Genomic DNA, 20,388 nt, shown 5'->3' with positions numbered 1-20,388 from the left:
CACAGAGACCAACCACCACAGTGAGCGTGTTGGGACTCAATATATGTTTTTACCTTTGTGCTCCTGCCTGCAGCTCTAAGGTCCTGGCATAAGACAGGTAGGCTTAGACTCCATTGTGACATGTCTTACTTCTCTTAGAAGAAGGTTCTGAGTTGCCAGGCAGCTTATCTTCTGCCGGGCACACTTTCCTTTGCAGGCTTTCAGGTTGTGAATCCAGCACTGCTTAGGTGTCCATGTCAGACATGAGCAGCTCATTGAGCCCCACTGTGTGTTTTTTGTGGAGATACAACTCTCAGACTAGAGGGAGCAGGCGGGAAGTGGGTGAGACTCACACAGGGTGAGTGGGGCAGTTAAAGGATGCTATCTAATAGTGTAATCGAGGAGTTGGGTTTTTTGTGCACTACACTTTAACCAGCGATTCTTTCTAAAAGGAAATCCCAGGGCAGTACCCGCAATGAGTGGCATCCCCACACCCGAGGTTGCATTGTGGTAGCTGTTCCCTGAGCCCCTAGCCCCTGTCCCCATGTCGCCCTTTCTCCTCGTGTAACTCACCTCAGGTTCGGTGGCTCTGATACTTGCTGCTTCTGCGCGATCATCCCCATGATCTGGGCCTTTGTACGAAATGTCATGTAAGATGACTTTATTCAGCACAGCGTTTGTCATTTGCTTGGTTGTCCTGTCACTGTTGGATGTTTTCTTGCGCAGACTACTGTCTAATGGTGGGAAGGCCACGAGACACGTGACTTTTCTCTTTCCTTGTTAGCATAGTTTCCTGCCACTGTCTTGTTGTGCTGCCTGCCTGTGAGACACGTGTCTTGCCCATCTCAGCTCCACTGTGGCATGTTAGATATGTCTTTGAGCAGAGTCCCGGTCCCAGAGCTGCTGCCTTCTCTGCACTCTGGCTTGTAAGACTGCAGGCAAAGGCCCTCCCTGGCCCCTCAGCCAGATAGATACATTTACCTGCAGGGCTCAGCTTTGGTGAAAGATATTGGCGAGAGAGAGGAAAGGGGACGGCCCGTGGTGCACCCCCTATTTTGCATAGAACCACAGCCTCCTGGGAGGGCAGAGACATGAGGGTTCTCAGGGAAAGCCCTCCCAGGAGTGTTGAAGGGCAGGACGTGAAACACAGCAATCCCGGAATGGCCTGGTCTAAGATGCCTGTGCAATAGGCCTGGCCCTAGGCTTCCGGGGCTCTTCCTCGGCAGAGGCCCCAGTGGTATGAGCCCGACCAGGGCTGTAGGGCGCGTTGGGAGCGCGTTAGGGACGCAAAAGAGGGCGCAGGGCGCAGAACTCTGCCCGTTTCTCCCCAGGATTTTGGGGAGGACAGGGAATCTGGCCAGGTCAGTGACTAGGCTTTCCCAGAAGGAAAGTCCAGTGACAGTGGCATGTTGTGAAACACAAGATTGCTGGTGGTCTGGAGGGTGCTTTCTGTCAGCCACTTCTCCCGGGAGCAGCCAGAGAGCAGGCTGATGTCGTGCTCTGTCAAGCACAACACTGGCCCCAAACCACTGTCCTTAGCAAAAGCAGAAACATTCATAGTTTCAGTCTCCTGCATCTGATTCCTGCCATCAGCATGTGAACGTTTGGCAGTCCAAGGCTTGCCATGCAAACTTTGTTCATAGGTGTCCCATGCGAATGCATGGGCCTCATCACTACTGTCTACGGCAGGGCTCTCTGCTCAGCCTATGTAAGTGAAGCATTGGTGGTTCAGTGGTAGAATTCTCGCCTGCCACGCGGGAGGCCCGGGTTCGATTCCCGGCCAATGCAAAGCGCCCTTCTTTTAGCTTTGCTTTAGAAGTCAGAGATATAGACTTGGTGGGGAAAAAAATGTCAAAGAGTGACCCTGACGTGATTTGAACACGCAACCGTCTGATCTGGAGTCAGACGCGCTACCGTTGCGCCACGAGGTCCCTGTGCATGCAGTTCTCAGCCCCGGATCAAGAAATGCTTCTGTGCCTTTTATTGGCCCTCAGTACGCCTGTGGTTAAAGTAGAAGGCTTTGTGTCCCGTTTCCAGTCCTATTGGTGGAAATGACTAGAGGTGAAGAGATGAGAGAAGATAGAAATGTTGAGATAGAGCATGTCACGCAGGCAAAGCGAGAGCTCTAAGAGCAAAGCCAGACAGCTGTGTTTTAATTCAGGACTTGATGTAGACAAAAGCATACGTCCCTGGGTGGGCTTGAACCACCAACCTTTCGGTTAACAGCCGAACGCGCTAACCGATTGCGCCACAGAGACCAACCACCGCAGTGAGCGTGTTGGGACTCAATATATGTTTTTACCTTTGTGCTCCTGCCTGCAGCTCTAATGTCCTGGCATAAGACAGGTAGGCTTAGACTCCATTGTGACATGTCTTACTTCTCTTAGAAGAAGGTTCTGAGTTGCCAGGCAGCTTATCTTCTGCCGGGCACACTTTCCTTTGCAGGCTTTCAGGTTGTGAATCCAGCACTGCTTAGGTGTCCATGTCAGACATGAGCAGCTCATTGAGCCCCACTGTGTGTTTTTTGTGGAGATACAACTCTCAGACTAGAGGGAGCAGGCGGGAAGTGGGTGAGACTCACACAGGGTGGGTGGGGCAGTTAAAGGATGTTATCTAATAGTGTAATCGAGGAGTTGGGTTTTTTGTGCACTACACTTTAACCAGCGATTCTTTCTAAAAGGAAATCCCAGGGCAGTACCCGCAATGAGTGGCATCCCCACACCCGAGGTTGCATTGTGGTAGCTGTTCCCTGAGCCCATAGCCCCTGTCCCCATGTCGCCCTTTCTCCTCGTGTAACTCACCCCAGGTTCGGTGGCTCTGATACTTGCTGCTTCTGCTGCGCGATCATCCCCATGATCTGGGCCTTTGTACGAAATGTCATGTAAGATGACTTTATTCAGCACGGCGTTTGTCATTTGCTTGGTTGTCCTGTCACTGTTGGATGTTTTCTTGCGCAGACTACTGTCTAATGGTGGGAAGGCCACGAGACACGTGACTTTTCTCTTTCCTTGTTAGCATAGTTTCCTGCCACTGTCTTGGTGTGCTGCCTGCCTGTGAGACACGTGTCTTGCCCATCTCAGCTCCACTGTGGCATGTTAGATATGTCTTTGAGCAGAGTCCCGGTCCCAGAGCTGCTGCCTTCTCTGCACTCTGGCTTGTAAGACTGCAGGCAAAGGCCCTCCCTGGCCCCTCAGCCAGATAGATACATTTACCTGCAGGGCTCAGCTTTGGTGAAAGATATTGGCGAGAGAGAGGAAAGGGGACGGCCCGTGGTGCACCCCCTATTTTGCATAGAACCACAGCCTCCTGGGAGGGCAGAGACATGAGGGTTCTCAGGGAAAGCCCTCCCAGGAGTGTTGAAGGGCAGGACGTGAAACACAGCAATCCCGGAATGGCCTGGTCTAAGATGCCTGTGCAATAGGCCTGGCCCTAGGCTTCCGGGGCTCTTCCTCGGCAGAGGCCCCAGTGGTATGAGCCCGACCAGGGCTGTAGGGCGCGTTGGGAGCGCGTTAGGGACGCGAAAGAGGGCGCAGGGCGCAGAACTCTGCCCGTTTCTCCCCAGGATTTTGGGGAGGACAGGGAATCTGGCCAGGTCAGTGACTAGGCTTTCCCAGAAGGAAAGTCCAGTGACAGTGGCATGTTGTGAAACACAAGATTGCTGGTGGTCTGGAGGGTGCTTTCTGTCAGCCACTTCTCCCGGGAGCAGCCAGAGAGCAGGCTGATGTCGTGCTCTGTCAAGCACAACACTGGCCCCAAACCACTGTCCTTAGCAAAAGCAGAAACATTCATAGTTTCAGTCTCCTGCATCTGATTCCTGCCATCAGCATGTGAACGTTTGGCAGTCCAAGGCTTGCCATGCAAACTTTGTTCATAGGTGTCCCATGCGAATGCATGGGCCTCATCACTACTGTCTACGGCAGGGCTCTCTGCTCAGCCTATGTAAGTGAAGCATTGGTGGTTCAGTGGTAGAATTCTCGCCTGCCACGCGGGAGGCCCGGGTTCGATTCCCAGCCAATGCAAAGCGCCCTTCTTTTGGCTTTGCTTTAGAAGTCAGAGTTACAAACTTGGTGGGGAAAAAAATGTCAAAGAGTGACGCCGACGTGATTTGAACACGCAACCTTCTGATCTGGAGTCAGACGCGCTACCGTTGCGCCACGAGGTCCCTGTGCGTGCAGTTCTCAGCCCCGGATCAAGAAATGCTTCTGTGCCTTTTATTGGCCCTCAGTACGCCTGTGGTTAAAGTAGAAGGCTTGGTGGCCCGTTTCCAGTCCTATTGGTGGAAATGACTAGAGGTGAAGAGATGAGAGAAGATAGAAATGTTGAGATAGAGCATGTCACTCAGGCAAAGCGAGAGCTCTAAGAGCAAAGCCAGACAGCTGTGTTTTAATTCAGGACTTGATGTAGGCAAAAGCATACGTCCCTAGGTGGACTTGAACCACCAACCTTTCGGTTAACAGCCGAACGCGCTAACGGATTGCGCCACAGAGACCAACCACCGCAGTGAGCGTGTTGGGACTCAATATATGTTTTTACCTTTGTGCTCCTGCCTGCAGCTCTAAGGTCCTGGCATAAGACAGGTAGGCTTAGACTCCATTGTGACATGTCTTACTTCTCTTAGAAGAAGGTTCTGAGTTGCCAGGCAGCTTATCTTCTGCCGGGCACACTTTCCTTTGCAGGCTTTCAGGTTGTGAATCCAGCACTGCTTAGGTGTCCATGTCAGACATGAGCAGCTCATTGAGCCCCACTGTGTGTTTTTTGTGGAGATACAACTCTCAGACTAGAGGGAGCAGGCGGGAAGTGTGTGAGACTCACACAGGCTGGGTGGGGCAGTTAAAGGATGTTATCTAATAGTGTAATCGAGGAGTTGGGTTTTTTGTGCACTACACTTTAACCAGCGATTCTTTCTAAAAGGAAATCCCAGGGCAGTACCCGCAATGAGTGGCATCCCCACACCCGAGGTTGCATTGTGGTAGCTGTTCCCTGAGCCCCTAGCCCCTGTCCCCATGTCGCCCTTTCTCCTCGTGTAACTCACCTCAGGTTCGGTGGCTCTGATACTTGCTGCTTCTGCGCGATCATCCCCATGATCTGGGCCTTTGTACGAAATGTCATGTAAGATGACTTTATTCAGCACAGCGTTTGTCATTTGCTTGGTTGTCCTGTCACTGTTGGATGTTTTCTTGCGCAGACTACTGTCTAATGGTGGGAAGGCCACGAGACACGTGACTTTTCTCTTTCCTTGTTAGCATAGTTTCCTGCCACTGTCTTGTTGTGCTGCCTGCCTGTGAGACACGTGTCTTGCCCATCTCAGCTCCACTGTGGCATGTTAGATATGTCTTTGAGCAGAGTCCCGGTCCCAGAGCTGCTGCCTTCTCTGCACTCTGGCTTGTAAGACTGCAGGCAAAGGCCCTCCCTGGCCCCTCAGCCAGATAGATACATTTACGTGCAGGGCTCAGCTTTGGTGAAAGATATTGGCGAGAGAGAGGAAAGGGGACGGCCCGTGGTGCACCCCCTATTTTGCATAGAACCACAGCCTCCTGGGAGGGCAGAGACATGAGGGTTCTCAGGGAAAGCCCTCCCAGGAGTGTTGAAGGGCAGGACGTGAAACACAGCAATCCCGGAATGGCCTGGTCTAAGATGCCTGTGCAATAGGCCTGGCCCTAGGCTTCCGGGGCTCTTCCTCGGCAGTGGCCCCAGTGGTATGAGCCCGACCAGGGCTGTAGGGCGCGTTGGGAGCGCGTTAGGGACGCGAAAGAGGGCGCAGGGCGCAGAACTCTGCCCGTTTCTCCCCAGGATTTTGGGGAGGACAGGGAATCTGGCCAGGTCAGTGACTAGGCTTTCCCAGAAGGAAAGTCCAGTGACAGTGGCATGTTGTGAAACACAAGATTGCTGGTGGTCTGGAGGGTGCTTTCTGTCAGCCACTTCTCCCGGGAGCAGCCAGAGAGCAGGCTGATGTCGTGCTCTGTCAAGCACAACACTGGCCCCAAACCACTGTCCTTAGCAAAAGCAGAAACATTCATAGTTTCAGTCTCCTGCATCTGATTCCTGCCATCAGCATGTGAACGTTTGGCAGTCCAAGGCTTGCCATGCAAACTTTGTTCATAGGTGTCCCATGCGAATGCATGGGCCTCATCACTACTGTCTACGGCTGGGCTCTCTGCTCAACCTATGTAAGTGAAGCATTGGTGGTTCAGTGGTAGAATTCTCGCCTGCCACGCGGGAGGCCCGGGTTCGATTCCCGGCCAATGCAAAGCGCCCTTCTTTTGGCTTTGCTTTAGAAGTCAGAGATATAGACTTGGTGGGGAAAAAAATGTCAAAGAGTGATCCCGACGTGATTTGAACACGCAACCTTCTGATCTGGAGTCAGACGCGCTACCGTTGCGCCACGAGGTCCCTGTGCATGCAGTTCTCAGCCCCGGATCAAGAAATGCTTCCGTGCCTTTTATTGGCCCTCAGTACGCCTGTGGTTAAAGTAGAAGGCTTGGTGTCCCGTTTCCAGTCCTATTGGTGGAAATGACTAGAGGTGAAGAGATGAGAGAAGATAGAAATGTTGAGATAGAGCATGTCAGGCAGGCAACGCGAGAGCTCTATGAGCAAAGACAGACAGCTGTGTTTTAATTCAGGACTTGATGTAGGCAAAAGCATACGTCCCTGGGTGGGCTTGAACCACCAACCTTTCGGTTAACAGCCGAACGCGCTAACCGATTGCGCCACAGAAACCAACCACTGCAGTGAGCGTGTTGGGACTCAATATATGTTTTTACCTTTGTGCTCCTGCCTGCAGCTCTAAGGTCCTGGCATAAGACAGGTAGGCTTAGACTCCATTGTGACATGTCTTACTTCTCTTAGAAGAAGGTTCTGAGTTGCCAGGCAGCTTATCTTCTGCCGGGCACACTTTCCTTTGCAGGCTTTCAGGTTGTGAATCCAGCACTGCTTAGGTGTCCATGTCAGACATGAGCAGCTCATTGAGCCCCACTGTGTGTTTTTTGTGGAGATACAACTCTCAGACTAGAGGGAGCAGGCGGGAAGTGGGTGAGACTCACACAGGGTGGGTGGGGCAGTTAAAGGATGTTATCTAATAGTGTAATCGAGGAGTTGGGTTTTTTGTGCACTACACTTTAACCAGCGATTCTTTCTAAAAGGAAATCCCAGGGCAGTACCCGCAATGAGTGGCATCCCCACACCCGAGGTTGCATTGTGGTAGCTGTTCCCTGAGCCCATAGCCCCTGTCCCCATGTCGCCCTTTCTCCTCGTGTAACTCACCCCAGGTTCGGTGGCTCTGATACTTGCTGCTTCTGCTGCGCGATCATCCCCATGATCTGGGCCTTTGTACGAAATGTCATGTAAGAGGACTTTATTCAGCACAGCGTTTGTCATTTGCTTGGTTGTCCTGTCACTGTTGGATGTTTTCTTGCGCAGACTACTGTCTAATGGTGGGAAGGCCACGAGACACGTGACTTTTCTCTTTCCTTGTTAGCATAGTTTCCTGCCACTGTCTTGGTGTGCTGCCAGCCTGTGAGACACGTGTCTTGCCCATCTCAGCTCCACTGTGGCATGTTAGATATGTCTTTGAGCAGAGTCCCGGTGCCAGAGCTGCTGCCTTCTCTGCACTCTGGCTTGTAAGACTGCAGGCAAAGGCCCTCCCTGGCCCCTCAGCCAGATAGATACATTTACCTGCAGGGCTCAGCTTTGGTGAAAGATATTGGCGAGAGAGAGGAAAGGGGACGGCCCGTGGTGCACCCCCTATTTTGCATAGAACCACAGCCTCCTGGGAGGGCAGAGACATGAGGGTTCTCAGGGAAAGCCCTCCCAGGAGTGTTGAAGGGCAGGACGTGAAACACAGCAATCCCGGAATGGCCTGGTCTAAGATGCCTGTAAAATAGGCCTGGCCCTAGGCTTCCGGGGCTCTTCCTCGGCAGAGGCCCCAGTGGTATGAGCCCGACCAGGGCTGTGCCCGACCAGGGCTGTAGGGCGCGTTGGGAGCGCATTAGGGACGCGAAAGAGGGCGCAGGGCGCAGAACTCTGCCCGTTTCTCCCCAGGATTTTGGGGAGGACAGGGAATCTGGCCAGGTCAGTGACTAGGCTTTCCCAGAAGGAAAGTCCAGTGACAGTGGCATGTTGTGAAACACAAGATTGCTGGTGGTCTGGAGGGTGCTTTCTGTCAGCCACTTCTCCCGGGAGCAGCCAGAGAGCAGGCTGATGTCGTGCTCTGTCAAGCACAACACTGGCCCCAAACCACTGTCCTTAGCAAAAGCAGAAACATTCATAGTTTCAGTCTCCTGCATCTGATTCCTGCCATCAGCATGTGAACGTTTGGCAGTCCAAGGCTTGCCATGCAAACTTTGTTCATAGGTGTCCCATGCGAATGCATGGGCCTCATCACTACTGTCTACGGCAGGGCTCTCTGCTCAGCCTATGAAAGTGAAGCATTGGTGGTTCAGTGGTAGAATTCTCGCCTGCCACGCGGGAGGCCCGGGTTCGATTCCCGGCCAATGCAAAGCGCCCTTCTTTTGGCTTTGCTTTAGAAGTCAGAGATATAGACTTGGTGGGGAAAAAAATGTCAAAGAGTGACCCCGACGTGATTTGAACACGCAACCTTCTGATCTGGAGTCAGACGTGCTACCGTTGCGCCACGAGGTCCCTGTGCATGCAGTTCTCAGCCCCGGATCAAGAAATGCTTCTGTGCCTTTTATTGGCCCTCAGTACGCCTGTGGTTAAAGTAGAAGGCTTGGTGGCCCGTTTCCAGTCTTATTGGTGGAAATAACTAGAGGTGAAGAGATGAGAGAAGATAGAAATGTTGAGATAGAGCATGTCACGCAGGCAAAGCGAGAGCTCTAAGAGCAAAGCCAGACAGCTGTGTTTTAATTCAGGACTTGATGTAGGCAAAAGCATACGTTCCTGGGTGGGCTTGATCCACCAACCTTTCGGTTAACAGCCGAACGCGCTAACCGATTGCGCCACAGAGACCAACCACCGCAGTGAGAGTGTTGGGACTCAATATATGTTTTTACCTTTGTGCTCCTGCCTGCAGCTCTAAGGTCCTGGCATAAGACAGGTAGGCTTAGACTCCATTGTGACATGTCTTACTTCTCTTAGAAGAAGGTTCTGAGTTGCCAGGCAGCTTATCTTCTGCCGGGCACACTTTCCTTTGCAGGCTTTCAGGTTGTGAATCCAGCACTGCTTAGGTGTCCATGTCAGACATGAGCAGCTCATTGAGCCCCACTGTGTGTTTTTTGTGGAGATACAACTCTCAGACTAGAGGGAGCAGGCGGGAAGTGGGTGAGACTCACACAGGGTGGGTGGGGCAGTTAAAGGATGTTATCTAATAGTGTAATCGAGGAGTTGGGTTTTTTGTGCACTACACTTTAACCAGCGATTCTTTCTAAAAGGAAATCCCAGGGCAGTACCCGCAATGAGTGGCATCCCCACACCCGAGGTTGCATTGTGGTAGCTGTTCCCTGAGCCCCTAGCCCCTGTCCCCATGTCGCCCTTTCTCCTCGTGTAACTCACCTCAGGTTCGGTGGCTCTGATACTTGCTGCTTCTGCGCGATCATCCCCATGATCTGGGCCTTTGTACGAAATGTCATGTAAGATGACTTTATTCAGCACAGCGTTTGTCATTTGCTTGGTTGTCCTGTCACTGTTGGATGTTTTCTTGCGCAGACTACTGTCTAATGGTGGGAAGGCCACGAGACACGTGACTTTTCTCTTTCCTTGTTAGCATAGTTTCCTGCCACTGTCTTGTTGTGCTGCCTGCCTGTGAGACACGTGTCTTGCCCATCTCAGCTCCACTGTGGCATGTTAGATATGTCTTTGAGCAGAGTCCCGGTCCCAGAGCTGCTGCCTTCTCTGCACTCTGGCTTGTAAGACTGCAGGCAAAGGCCCTCCCTGGCCCCTCAGCCAGATAGATACATTTACCTGCAGGGCTCAGCTTTGGTGAAAGATATTGGCGAGAGAGAGGAAAGGGGACGGCCCGTGGTGCACCCCCTATTTTGCATAGAACCACAGCCTCCTGGGAGGGCAGAGACATGAGGGTTCTCAGGGAAAGCCCTCCCAGGAGTGTTGAAGGGCAGGACGTGAAACACAGCAATCCCGGAATGGCCTGGTCTAAGATGCCTGTGCAATAGGCCTGGCCCTAGGCTTCCGGGGCTCTTCCTCGGCAGAGGCCCCAGTGGTATGAGCCCGACCAGGGCTGTAGGGCGCGTTGGGAGCGCGTTAGGGACGCGAAAGAGGGCGCAGGGCGCAGAACTCTGCCCGTTTCTCCCCAGGATTTTGGGGAGGACAGGGAATCTGGCCAGGTCAGTGACTAGGCTTTCCCAGAAGGAAAGTCCAGTGACAGTGGCATGTTGTGAAACACAAGATTGCTGGTGGTCTGGAGGGTGCTTTCTGTCAGCCACTTCTCCCGGGAGCAGCCAGAGAGCAGGCTGATGTCGTGCTCTGTCAAGCACAACACTGGCCCCAAACCACTGTCCTTAGCAAAAGCAGAAACATTCATAGTTTCAGTCTCCTGCATCTGATTCCTGCCATCAGCATGTGAACGTTTGGCAGTCCAAGGCTTGCCATGCAAACTTTGTTCATAGGTGTCCCATGCGAATGCATGGGCCTCATCACTACTGTCTACGGCAGGGCTCTCTGCTCAGCCTATGTAAGAGAAGCATTGGTGGTTCAGTGGTAGAATTCTCGCCTGCCACGCGGGAGGCCCGGGTTCGATTCCCGGCCAATGCAAAGTGCCCTTCTTTTAGCTTTGCTTTAGAAGTCACAGATATAGACTTGGTGGGCAAAAAAATGTCAAAGAGTGACCCCGACGTGATTTGAACACGCAACCTTTTGATCTGGAGTCAGACGCGCTACTGTTGCACCACGAGGTCCCTGTGCATGCAGTTCTCAGCCCCGGATCAAGAAATGCTTCTGTGCCTTTTATTGGCCCTCAGTACGCCTGTGGTTAAAGTAGAAGGCTTGGTGTCCCGTTTCCAGTCCTATTGGTGGAAATGACTAGAGGTGAAGAGATGAGAGAAGATAGAAATGTTGAGATAGAGCATGTCACGCAGGCAAAGCGAGAGCTCTAAGAGCAAAGCCTGACAGCTGTGTTTTAATTCAGGACTTGATGTAGGCAAAAGCATACGTCCCTGGGTGGGCTTGAACCACCAACCTTTTGATTAAGAGCCGAACGCGCTAACCGATTGCGCCACAGAGACCAACCACCACAGTGAGCGTGTTGGGACTCAATATATGTTTTTACCTTTGTGCTCCTGCCTGCAGCTCTAAGGTCCTGGCATAAGACAGGTAGGCTTAGACTCCATTGTGACATGTCTTACTTCTCTTAGAAGAAGGTTCTGAGTTGCCAGGCAGCTTATCTTCTGCCGGGCACACTTTCCTTTGCAGGCTTTCAGGTTGTGAATCCAGCACTGCTTAGGTGTCCATGTCAGACATGAGCAGCTCATTGAGCCCCACTGTGTGTTTTTTGTGGAGATACAACTCTCAGACTAGAGGGAGCAGGCGGGAAGTGGGTGAGACTCACACAGGGTGGGTGGGGCAGTTAAAGGATGTTATCTAATAGTGTAATCGAGGAGTTGGGTTTTTTGTGCACTACACTTTAACCAGCGATTCTTTCTAAAAGGAAATCCCAGGGCAGTACCCGCAATGAGTGGCATCCCCACACCCGAGGTTGCATTGTGGTAGCTGTTCCCTGAGCCCATAGCCCCTGTCCCCATGTCGCCCTTTCTCCTCGTGTAACTCACCCCAGGTTCGGTGGCTCTGATACTTGCTGCTTCTGCTGCGCGATCATCCCCATGATCTGGGCCTTTGTACGAAATGTCATGTAAGATGACTTTATTCAGCACGGCGTTTGTCATTTGCTTGGTTGTCCTGTCACTGTTGGATGTTTTCTTGCGCAGAGTACTGTCTAATGGTGGGAAGGCCACGAGACACGTGACTTTTCTCTTTCCTTGTTAGCATAGTTTCCTGCCACTGTCTTGGTGTGCTGCCAGCCTGTGAGACACGTGTCTTGCCCATCTCAGCTCCACTGTGGCATGTTAGATATGTCTTTGAGCAGAGTCCCGGTCCCAGAGCTGCTGCCTTCTCTGCACTCTGGCTTGTAAGACTGCAGGCAAAGGCCCTCCCTGGCCCCTCAGCCAGATAGATACATTTACCTGCAGGGCTCAGCTTTGGTGAAAGATATTGGCGAGAGAGAGGAAAGGGGACGGCCCGTGGTGCACCCCCTATTTTGCATAGAACCACAGCCTCCTGGGAGGGCAGAGACATGAGGGTTCTCAGGGAAAGCCCTCCCAGGAGTGTTGAAGGGCAGGACGTGAAACACAGCAATCCCGGAATGGCCTGGTCTAAGATGCCTGTGCAATAGGCCTGGCCCTAGGCTTCCTCGGCTCTTCCTCGGCAGAGGCCCCAGTGGTATGAGCCCGACCAGGGCTGTAGGGCGCGTTGGGAGCGCGTTAGGGACGCGAAAGAGGGCGCAGGGCGCAGAACTCTGCCCGTTTCTCCCCAGGATTTTGGGGAGGACAGGGAATCTGGCCAGGTCAGTGACTAGGCTTTCCCAGAGGGAAAGTCCAGTGACAGTGGCATGTTGTGAAACACAAGATTGCTGGTGGTCTGGAGGGTGCTTTCTGTCAGCCACTTCTCCCGGGAGCAGCCAGAGAGCAGGCTGATGTCGTGCTCTGTCAAGCACAACACTGGCCCCAAACCACTGTCCTTAGCAAAAGCAGAAACATTCATAGTTTCAGTCTCCTGCATCTGATTCCTGCCATCAGCATGTGAACGTTTGGCAGTCCAAGGCTTGCCATGCAAACTTTGTTCATAGGTGTCCCATGCGAATGCATGGGCCTCATCACTACTGTCTACGGCAGGGCTCTCTGCTCAGCAAATGTAAGTGAAGCATTGGTGGTTCAGTGGTAGAATTCTCGCCTGCCACGCGGGAGGCCCGGGTTCGATTCCCGGCCAATGCAAAGCGCCCTTCTTTTAGCTTTGCTTTAGAAGTCACAGATATAGACTTGGTGGGCAAAAAAATGTCAAAGAGTGACCCCGACGTGATTTGAACACGCAACCTTTTGATCTGGAGTCAGACGCGCTACTGTTGCACCACGAGGTCCCTGTGCATGCAGTTCTCAGCCCCGGATCAAGAAATGCTTCTGTGCCTTTTATTGGCCCTCAGTACGCCTGTGGTTAAAGTAGAAGGCTTGGTGTCCCGTTTCCAGTCCTATTGGTGGAAATGACTAGAGGTGAAGAGATGAGAGAAGATAGAAATGTTGAGATAGAGCATGTCACGCAGGCAAAGCGAGAGCTCTAAGAGCAAAGCCTGACAGCTGTGTTTTAATTCAGGACTTGATGTAGGCAAAAGCATACGTCCCTGGGTGGGCTTGAACCACCAACCTTTCGATTAACAGCCGAACGCGCTAACCGATTGCGCCACAGAGACCAACCACCACAGTGAGCGTGTTGGGACTCAATATATGTTTTTACCTTTGTGCTCCTGCCTGCAGCTCTAAGGTCCTGGCATAAGACAGGTAGGCTTAGACTCCATTGTGACATGTCTTACTTCTCTTAGAAGAAGGTTCTGAGTTGCCAGGCAGCTTATCTTCTGCCGGGCACACTTTCCTTTGCAGGCTTTCAGGTTGTGAATCCAGCACTGCTTAGGTGTCCATGTCAGACATGAGCAGCTCATTGAGCCCCACTGTGTGTTTTTTGTGGAGATACAACTCTCAGACTAGAGGGAGCAGGCGGGAAGTGGGTGAGACTCACACAGGGTGGGTGGGGCAGTTAAAGGATGTTATCTAATAGTGTAATCGAGGAGTTGGGTTTTTTGTGCACTACACTTTAACCAGCGATTCTTTCTAAAAGGAAATCCCAGGGCAGTACCCGCAATGAGTGGCATCCCCACACCCGAGGTTGCATTGTGGTAGCTGTTCCCTGAGCCCATAGCCCCTGTCCCCATGGCGCCCTTTCTCGTCGTGTAACTCACCCCAGGTTCGGTGGCTCTGATACTTGCTGCTTCTGCTGCGCGATCATCCCCATGATCTGGGCCTTTGTACGAAATGTCATGTAAGATGACTTTATTCAGCACGGCGTTTGTCATTTGCTTGGTTGTCCTGTCACTGTTGGATGTTTTCTTGCGCAGAGTACTGTCTAATGGTGGGAAGGCCACGAGACACGTGACTTTTCTCTTTCCTTGTTAGCATAGTTTCCTGCCACTGTCTTGGTGTGCTGCCAGCCTGTGAGACACGTGTCTTGCCCATCTCAGCTCCACTGTGGCATGTTAGATATGTCTTTGAGCAGAGTCCCGGTCCCAGAGCTGCTGCCTTCTCTGCACTCTGGCTTGTAAGACTGCAGGCAAAGGCCCTCCCTGGCCCCTCAGCCAGATAGATACATTTACCTGCAGGGCTCAGCTTTGGTGAAAGATATTGGCGAGAGAGAGGAAAGGGGACGGCCCGTGGTGCACCCCCTATTTTGCATAGAACCACAGCCTCCTGGGAGGGCAGAGACATGAGGGTTCTCAGGGAAAGCCCTCCCAGGAGTGTTGAAGGGCAGGACGTGAAACACAGCAATCCCGGAATGGCCTGGTCTAAGATGCCTGTGCAATAGGCCTGGCCCTAGGCTTCCTCGGCTCTTCCTCGGCAGAGGCCCCAGTGGTATGAGCCCGACCAGGGCTGTAGGGCGCGTTGGGAGCGCGTTAGGGACGCGAAAGAGGGCGCAGGGCGCAGAACTCTGCCCGTTTCTCCCCAGGATTTTGGGGAGGACAGGGAATCTGGCCAGGTCAGTGACTAGGCTTTCCCAGAAGGAAAGTCCAGTGACAGTGGCATGTTGTGAAACACAAGATTGCTGGTGGTCTGGAGGGTGCTTTCTGTCAGCCACTTCTCCCGGGAGCAGCCAGAGAGCAGGCTGATGTCGTGCTCTGTCAAGCACAACACTGGCCCCAAACCACTGTCCTTAGCAAAAGCAGAAACATTCATAGTTTCAGTCTCCTGCATCTGATTCCTGCCATCAGCATGTGAACGTTTGGCAGTCCAAGGCTTGCCATGCAAACTTTGTTCATAGGTGTCCCATGCGAATGCATGGGCCTCATCACTACTGTCTACGGCAGGGCTCTCTGCTCAGCCTATGTAAGTGAAGCATTGGTGGTTCAGTGGTAGAATTCTCGCCTGCCACGCGGGAGGCCAGGGTTCGATTCCGGCCAATGCAAAGCGCCCTTCTTTTGGCTTTGCTTTAGAAGTCAGAGATATAGACTTGGTGGGGAAAAACTTGTCAAAGAGTGACCCTGACGTGATTTGAACACGCAACCGTCTGATCTGGAGTCAGACGCACTACCGTTGCGCCACGAGGTCCCTGTGCATGCAGTTCTCAGCCCCGGATCAAGAAATGCTTCTGTGCCTTTTATTGGCCCTCAGTACGCCTGTGGTTAAAGTAGAAGGCTTTGTGTCCCGTTTCCAGTCCTATTGGTGGAAATGACTAGAGGTGAAGAGATGAGAGAAGATAGAAATGTTGAGATAGAGCATGTCACGCAGGCAAAGCGAGAGCTCTAAGAGCAAAGCCAGACAGCTGTGTTTTAATTCAGGACTTGATGTAGGCAAAAGCATACGTCCCTGGGTGGGCTTGAACCACCAACCTTTTGGTTAACAGCCGAACGCGCTAACCGATTGCGCCACAGAGACCAACCACCGCAGTGAGCGTGTTGGGACTCAATATATGTTTTTACCTTTGTGCTCCTGCCTGCAGCTCTAATGTCCTGGCATAAGACAGGTAGGCTTAGACTCCATTGTGACATGTCTTACTTCTCTTAGAAGAAGGTTCTGAGTTGCCAGGCAGCTTATCTTCTGCCGGGCACACTTTCCTTTGCAGGCTTTCAGGTTGTGAATCCAGCACTGCTTAGGTGTCCATGTCAGACATGAGCAGCTCATTGAGCCCCACTGTGTGTTTTTTGTGGAGATACAACTCTCAGACTAGAGGGAGCAGGCGGGAAGTGGGTGAGACTCACACAGGGTGGGTGGGGCAGTTAAAGGATGTTATCTAATAGTGTAATCGAGGAGTTGGGTTTTTTGTGCACTACACTTTAACCAGCGATTCTTTCTAAAAGGAAATCCCAGGGCAGTACCCGCAATGAGTGGCATCCCCACACCCGAGGTTGCATTGTGGTAGCTGTTCCCTGAGCCCATAGCCCCTGTCCCCATGTCGCCCTTTCTCCTCGTGTAACTCACCCCAGGTTCGGTGGCTCTGATACTTGCTGCTTCTGCTGCGCGATCATCCCCATGATCTGGGCCTTTGTACGAAATGTCATGTAAGATGACTTTATTCAGCACGGCGTTTGTCATTTGCTTGGTTGTCCTGTCACTGTTGGATGTTTTCTTGCGCAGAGTACTGTCTAATGGTGGGAAGGCCACGAGACACGTGACTTTTCTCTTTCCTTGTTAGCATAGTTTCCTGCCACTGTCTTGGTGTGCTGCCAGCCTGTGAGACACGTGTCTTGCCCATCTCAGCTCCACTGTGGCATGTTAGATATGTCTTTGAGCAGAGTCCCGGTCCCAGAGCTGCTGCCTTCTCTGCACTCTGGCTTGTAAGACTGCAGGCAAAGGCCCTCCCTGGCCCCTCAGCCAGATAGATACATTTACCTGCAGGGCTCAGCTTTGGTGAAAGATATTGGCGAGAGAGAGGAAAGGGGACGGCCCGTGGTGCACCCCCTATTTTGCATAGAACCACAGCCTCCTGGGAGGGCAGAGACATGAGGGTTCTCAGGGAAAGCCCTCCCAGGAGTGTTGAAGGGCAGGACGTGAAACACAGCAATCCCGGAATGGCCTGGTCTAAGATGCCTGTGCAATAGGCCTGGCCCTAGGCTTCCGGGGCTCTTCCTCGGCAGAGGCCCCAGTGGTATGAGCCCGACCAGGGCTGTAGGGCGCGTTGGGAGCGCGTTAGGGACGCGAAAGAGGGCGCAGGGCGCAGAACTCTGCCCGTTTCTCCCCAGGATTTTGGGGAGGACAGGGAATCTGGCCAGGTCAGTGACTAGGCTTTCCCAGAAGGAAAGTCCAGTGACAGTGGCATGTTGTGAAACACAAGATTGCTGGTGGTCTGGAGGGTGCTTTCTGTCAGCCACTTCTCCCGGGAGCAGCCAGAGAGCAGGCTGATGTCGTGCTCTGTCAAGCACAACACTGGCCCCAAACCACTGTCCTTAGCAAAAGCAGAAACATTCATAGTTTCAGTCTCCTGCATCTGATTCCTGCCATCAGCATGTGAACGTTTGGCAGTCCAAGGCTTGCCATGCAAACTTTGTTCATAGGTGTCCCATGCGAATGCATGGGCCTCATCACTACTGTCTACGGCAGGGCTCTCTGCTCAGCCTATGTAAGTGAAGCATTGGTGGTTCAGTGGTAGAATTCTCCCCTGCCACGCGGGAGGCCCGGGTTCGATTCCCGGCCAATGCAAAGCGCCCTTCTTTTGGCTTTGCTTTAGAAGTCAGAGATATAGACTTGGTGGGCAAAAAAATGTCAAAGAGTGACCCCGACGTGATTTGAACACGCAACCTTTTGATCTGGAGTCAGACGCGCTACCGTTGCGCCACGAGGTCCCTGTGCATGCAGTTCTCAGCCCCGGATCAAGAAATGCTTCTGTGCCTTTTATTGGCCCTCAGTACGCCTGTGGTTAAAGTAGAAGGCTTGGTGTCCCGTTTCCAGTCCTATTGGTGGAAATGACTAGAGGTGAAGAGATGAGAGAAGATAGAAATGTTGAGATAGAGCATGTCACTCAGGCAAAGCGAGAGCTCTAAGAGCAAAGCCAGACAGCTGTGTTTTAATTCAGGACTTGATGTAGGCAAAAGCATACGTCCCTGGGTGGACTTGAACCACCAACCTTTCGGCTAACAGCCAAACGCACTAACCGATTGCGCCACAGAGACCAACCACCGCAGTGAGCGTGTTGGGACTCAATATATGTTTTTACCTTTGTGCTCCTGCCTGCAGCTCTAAGGTCCTGGCATAAGACAGGTAGGCCTAGACTCCATTGTGACATGTCTTACTTCTCTTAGAAGAAGGTTCTGAGTTGCCAGGCAGCTTATCTTCTGCCGGGCACACTTTCCTTTGCAGGCTTTCAGGTTGTGAATCCAGCACTGCTTAGGTGTCCATGTCAGACATGAGCAGCTCATTGAGCCCCACTGTGTGTTTTTTGTGGAGATACAACTCTCAGACTAGAGGGAGCAGGCGGGAAGTGGGTGAGACTCACACAGGGTGGGTGGGGCAGTTAAAGGATGTTATCTAATAGTGTAATCGAGGAGTTGGGTTTTTTGTGCAATACACTTTAACCAGCGATTCTTTCTAAAAGGAAATCCCAGGGCAGTACCCGCAATGAGTGGCATCCCCACACCCGAGGTTGCATTGTGGTAGCTGTTCCCTGAGCCCCTAGCCCCTGTCCCCATGTCGCCCTTTCTCCTCGTGTAACTCACCTCAGGTTCGGTGGCTCTGATACTTGCTGCTTCTGCGCGATCATCCCCATGATCTGGGCCTTTGTACGAAATGTCATGTAAGATGACTTTATTCAGCACAGCGTTTGTCATTTGCTTGGTTGTCCTGTCACTGCTGGATGTTTTCTTGCGCAGACTACTGTCTAATGGTGGGAAGGCCACGAGACACGTGACTTTTCTCTTTCCTTGTTAGCATAGTTTCCTGCCACTGTCTTGTTGTGCTGCCTGCCTGTGAGACACGTGTCTTGCCCATCTCAGCTCCACTGTGGCATGTTAGATATGTCTTTGAGCAGAGTCCCGGTCCCAGAGCTGCTGCCTTCTCTGCACTCTGGCTTGTAAGACTGCAGGCAAAGGCCCTCCCTGGCCCCTCAGCCAGATAGATACATTTACCTGCAGGGCTCAGCTTTGGTGAAAGATATTGGCGAGAGAGAGGAAAGGGGACGGCCCGTGGTGCACCCCCTATTTTGCATAGAACCACAGCCTCCTGGGAGGGCAGAGACATGAGGGTTCTCAGGGAAAGCCCTCCCAGGAGTGTTGAAGGGCAGGACGTGAAACACAGCAATCCCGGAATGGCCTGGTCTAAGATGCCTGTGCAATAGGCCTTGCCCTAGGCTTCCGGGGCTCTTCCTCGGCAGAGGCCCCAGTGGTATGAGCCCGACCAGGGCTGTGCCCGACCAGGGCTGTAGGGCGCGTTGGGAGCGCGTTAGGGACGCGAAAGAGGGTGCAGGGCGCAGAACTCTGCCCGTTTCTCCCCAGGATTTTGGGGAGGACAGGGAATCTGGCCAGGTCAGTGACTAGGCTTTCCCAGAAGGAAAGTCCAGTGACAGTGGCATGTTGTGAAACACAAGATTGCTGGTGGTCTGGAGGGTGCTTTCTGTCAGCCACTTCTCCCGGGAGCAGCCAGAGAGCAGGCTGATGTCGTGCTCTGTCAAGCACAACACTGGCCCCAAACCACTGTCCTTAGCAAAAGCAGAAACATTCATAGTTTCAGTCTCCTGCATCTGATTCCTGCCATCAGCATGTGAATGTTTGGCAGTCCAAGGCTTGCCATGCAAACTTTGTTCATAGGTGTCCCATGCGAATGCATGGGCCTCATCACTACTGTCTACGGCAGGGCTCTCTGCTCAGCCTATGTAAGTGAAGCATTGGTGGTTCAGTGGTAGAATTCTCGCCTGCCACGCGGGAGGTCCGGGTTCGATTCCGGCCAATGCAAAGCGCCCTTATTTTGGCTTTGCTTTAGAAATCAGAGATATAGACTTGGTGGGGAAAAAAATGTCAAAGAGTGACCCCGACGTGATTTGAACACGCAACCGTCTGATCTGGAGTCAGACGCGCTACCGTTGCGCCACGAGGTCCCTGTGCATGCAGTTCTCAGCCCCGGATCAAGAAATGCTTCTGTGCCTTTTATTGGCCCTCAGTACGCCTGTGGTTAAAGTAGAAGGCTTGGTGTCCCGTTTCCAGTCCTATTGGTGGAAATGACTAGAGGTGAAGAGATGAGAGAAGATAGAAATGTTGAGATAGAGCATGTCACGCAGGCAAAGCGAGAGCTCTAAGAGCAAAGCCAGACAGCTGTGTTTTAATTCAGGACTTGATGTAGGCAAAAGCATACGTCCCTGGGTGGGCTTGAACCACCAACCTTTCGATTAACAGCCGAACGCGCTAACCGATTGCGCCACAGAGACCAACCAGCGCAGTGAGCGTGTTGGGACTCAATATATGTTTTTACCTTTGTGGTCCTGCCTGCAGCTCTAAGGTCCTGGCATAAGACAGGTAGGCTTAGACTCCATTGTGACATGTCTTACTTCTCTTAGAAGAAGGTTCTGAGTTGCCAGGCAGCTTATCTTCTGCCGGGCACACTTTCCTTTGCAGGCTTTCAGGTTGTGAATCCAGCACTGCTTAGGTGTCCATGTCAGACATGAGCAGCTCATTGAGCCCCACTGTGTGTTTTTTGTGGAGATACAACT

General features: G+C 52.4%; 6 non-coding genes across 6 annotated transcripts; 5 read left to right on the top strand and 1 right to left on the bottom strand.

Annotated features, from left to right (window-relative positions):
* Nucleotides 1-1,696: 1,696 nt before the first annotated feature.
* Nucleotides 1,697-1,767, top strand: TRNAG-GCC (transfer RNA glycine (anticodon GCC)). Its single transcript has one exon. It is a non-coding gene; the product is annotated as a tRNA-Gly (tRNA).
* Nucleotides 1,768-2,163: 396 nt separating this feature from the next.
* On the bottom strand, nt 2,164-2,237 carry TRNAN-GUU (transfer RNA asparagine (anticodon GUU)). Its single transcript has one exon. It is a non-coding gene; the product is annotated as a tRNA-Asn (tRNA).
* A 3,918-nt stretch (nt 2,238-6,155) lies between these two features.
* TRNAG-GCC (transfer RNA glycine (anticodon GCC)) lies at nt 6,156-6,226 on the top strand. Its single transcript has one exon. It is a non-coding gene; the product is annotated as a tRNA-Gly (tRNA).
* A 2,176-nt stretch (nt 6,227-8,402) lies between these two features.
* On the top strand, nt 8,403-8,473 carry TRNAG-GCC (transfer RNA glycine (anticodon GCC)). The gene has a single exon. It is a non-coding gene; the product is annotated as a tRNA-Gly (tRNA).
* Nucleotides 8,474-10,630: 2,157 nt separating this feature from the next.
* On the top strand, nt 10,631-10,701 carry TRNAG-GCC (transfer RNA glycine (anticodon GCC)). The gene has a single exon. It is a non-coding gene; the product is annotated as a tRNA-Gly (tRNA).
* A 2,160-nt stretch (nt 10,702-12,861) lies between these two features.
* Nucleotides 12,862-12,932, top strand: TRNAG-GCC (transfer RNA glycine (anticodon GCC)). The gene has a single exon. It is a non-coding gene; the product is annotated as a tRNA-Gly (tRNA).
* The last annotated feature ends 7,456 nt before the right edge of the window (nt 12,933-20,388 follow it).

This window comes from Pleurodeles waltl, chromosome 4_1 (genome assembly GCF_031143425.1).
Source record: "Pleurodeles waltl isolate 20211129_DDA chromosome 4_1, aPleWal1.hap1.20221129, whole genome shotgun sequence".
NCBI classification, from domain to species: Eukaryota; Metazoa; Chordata; class Amphibia; order Caudata; family Salamandridae; genus Pleurodeles; species Pleurodeles waltl.
This window is presented reverse-complemented; position numbering and strand designations above follow the sequence as displayed.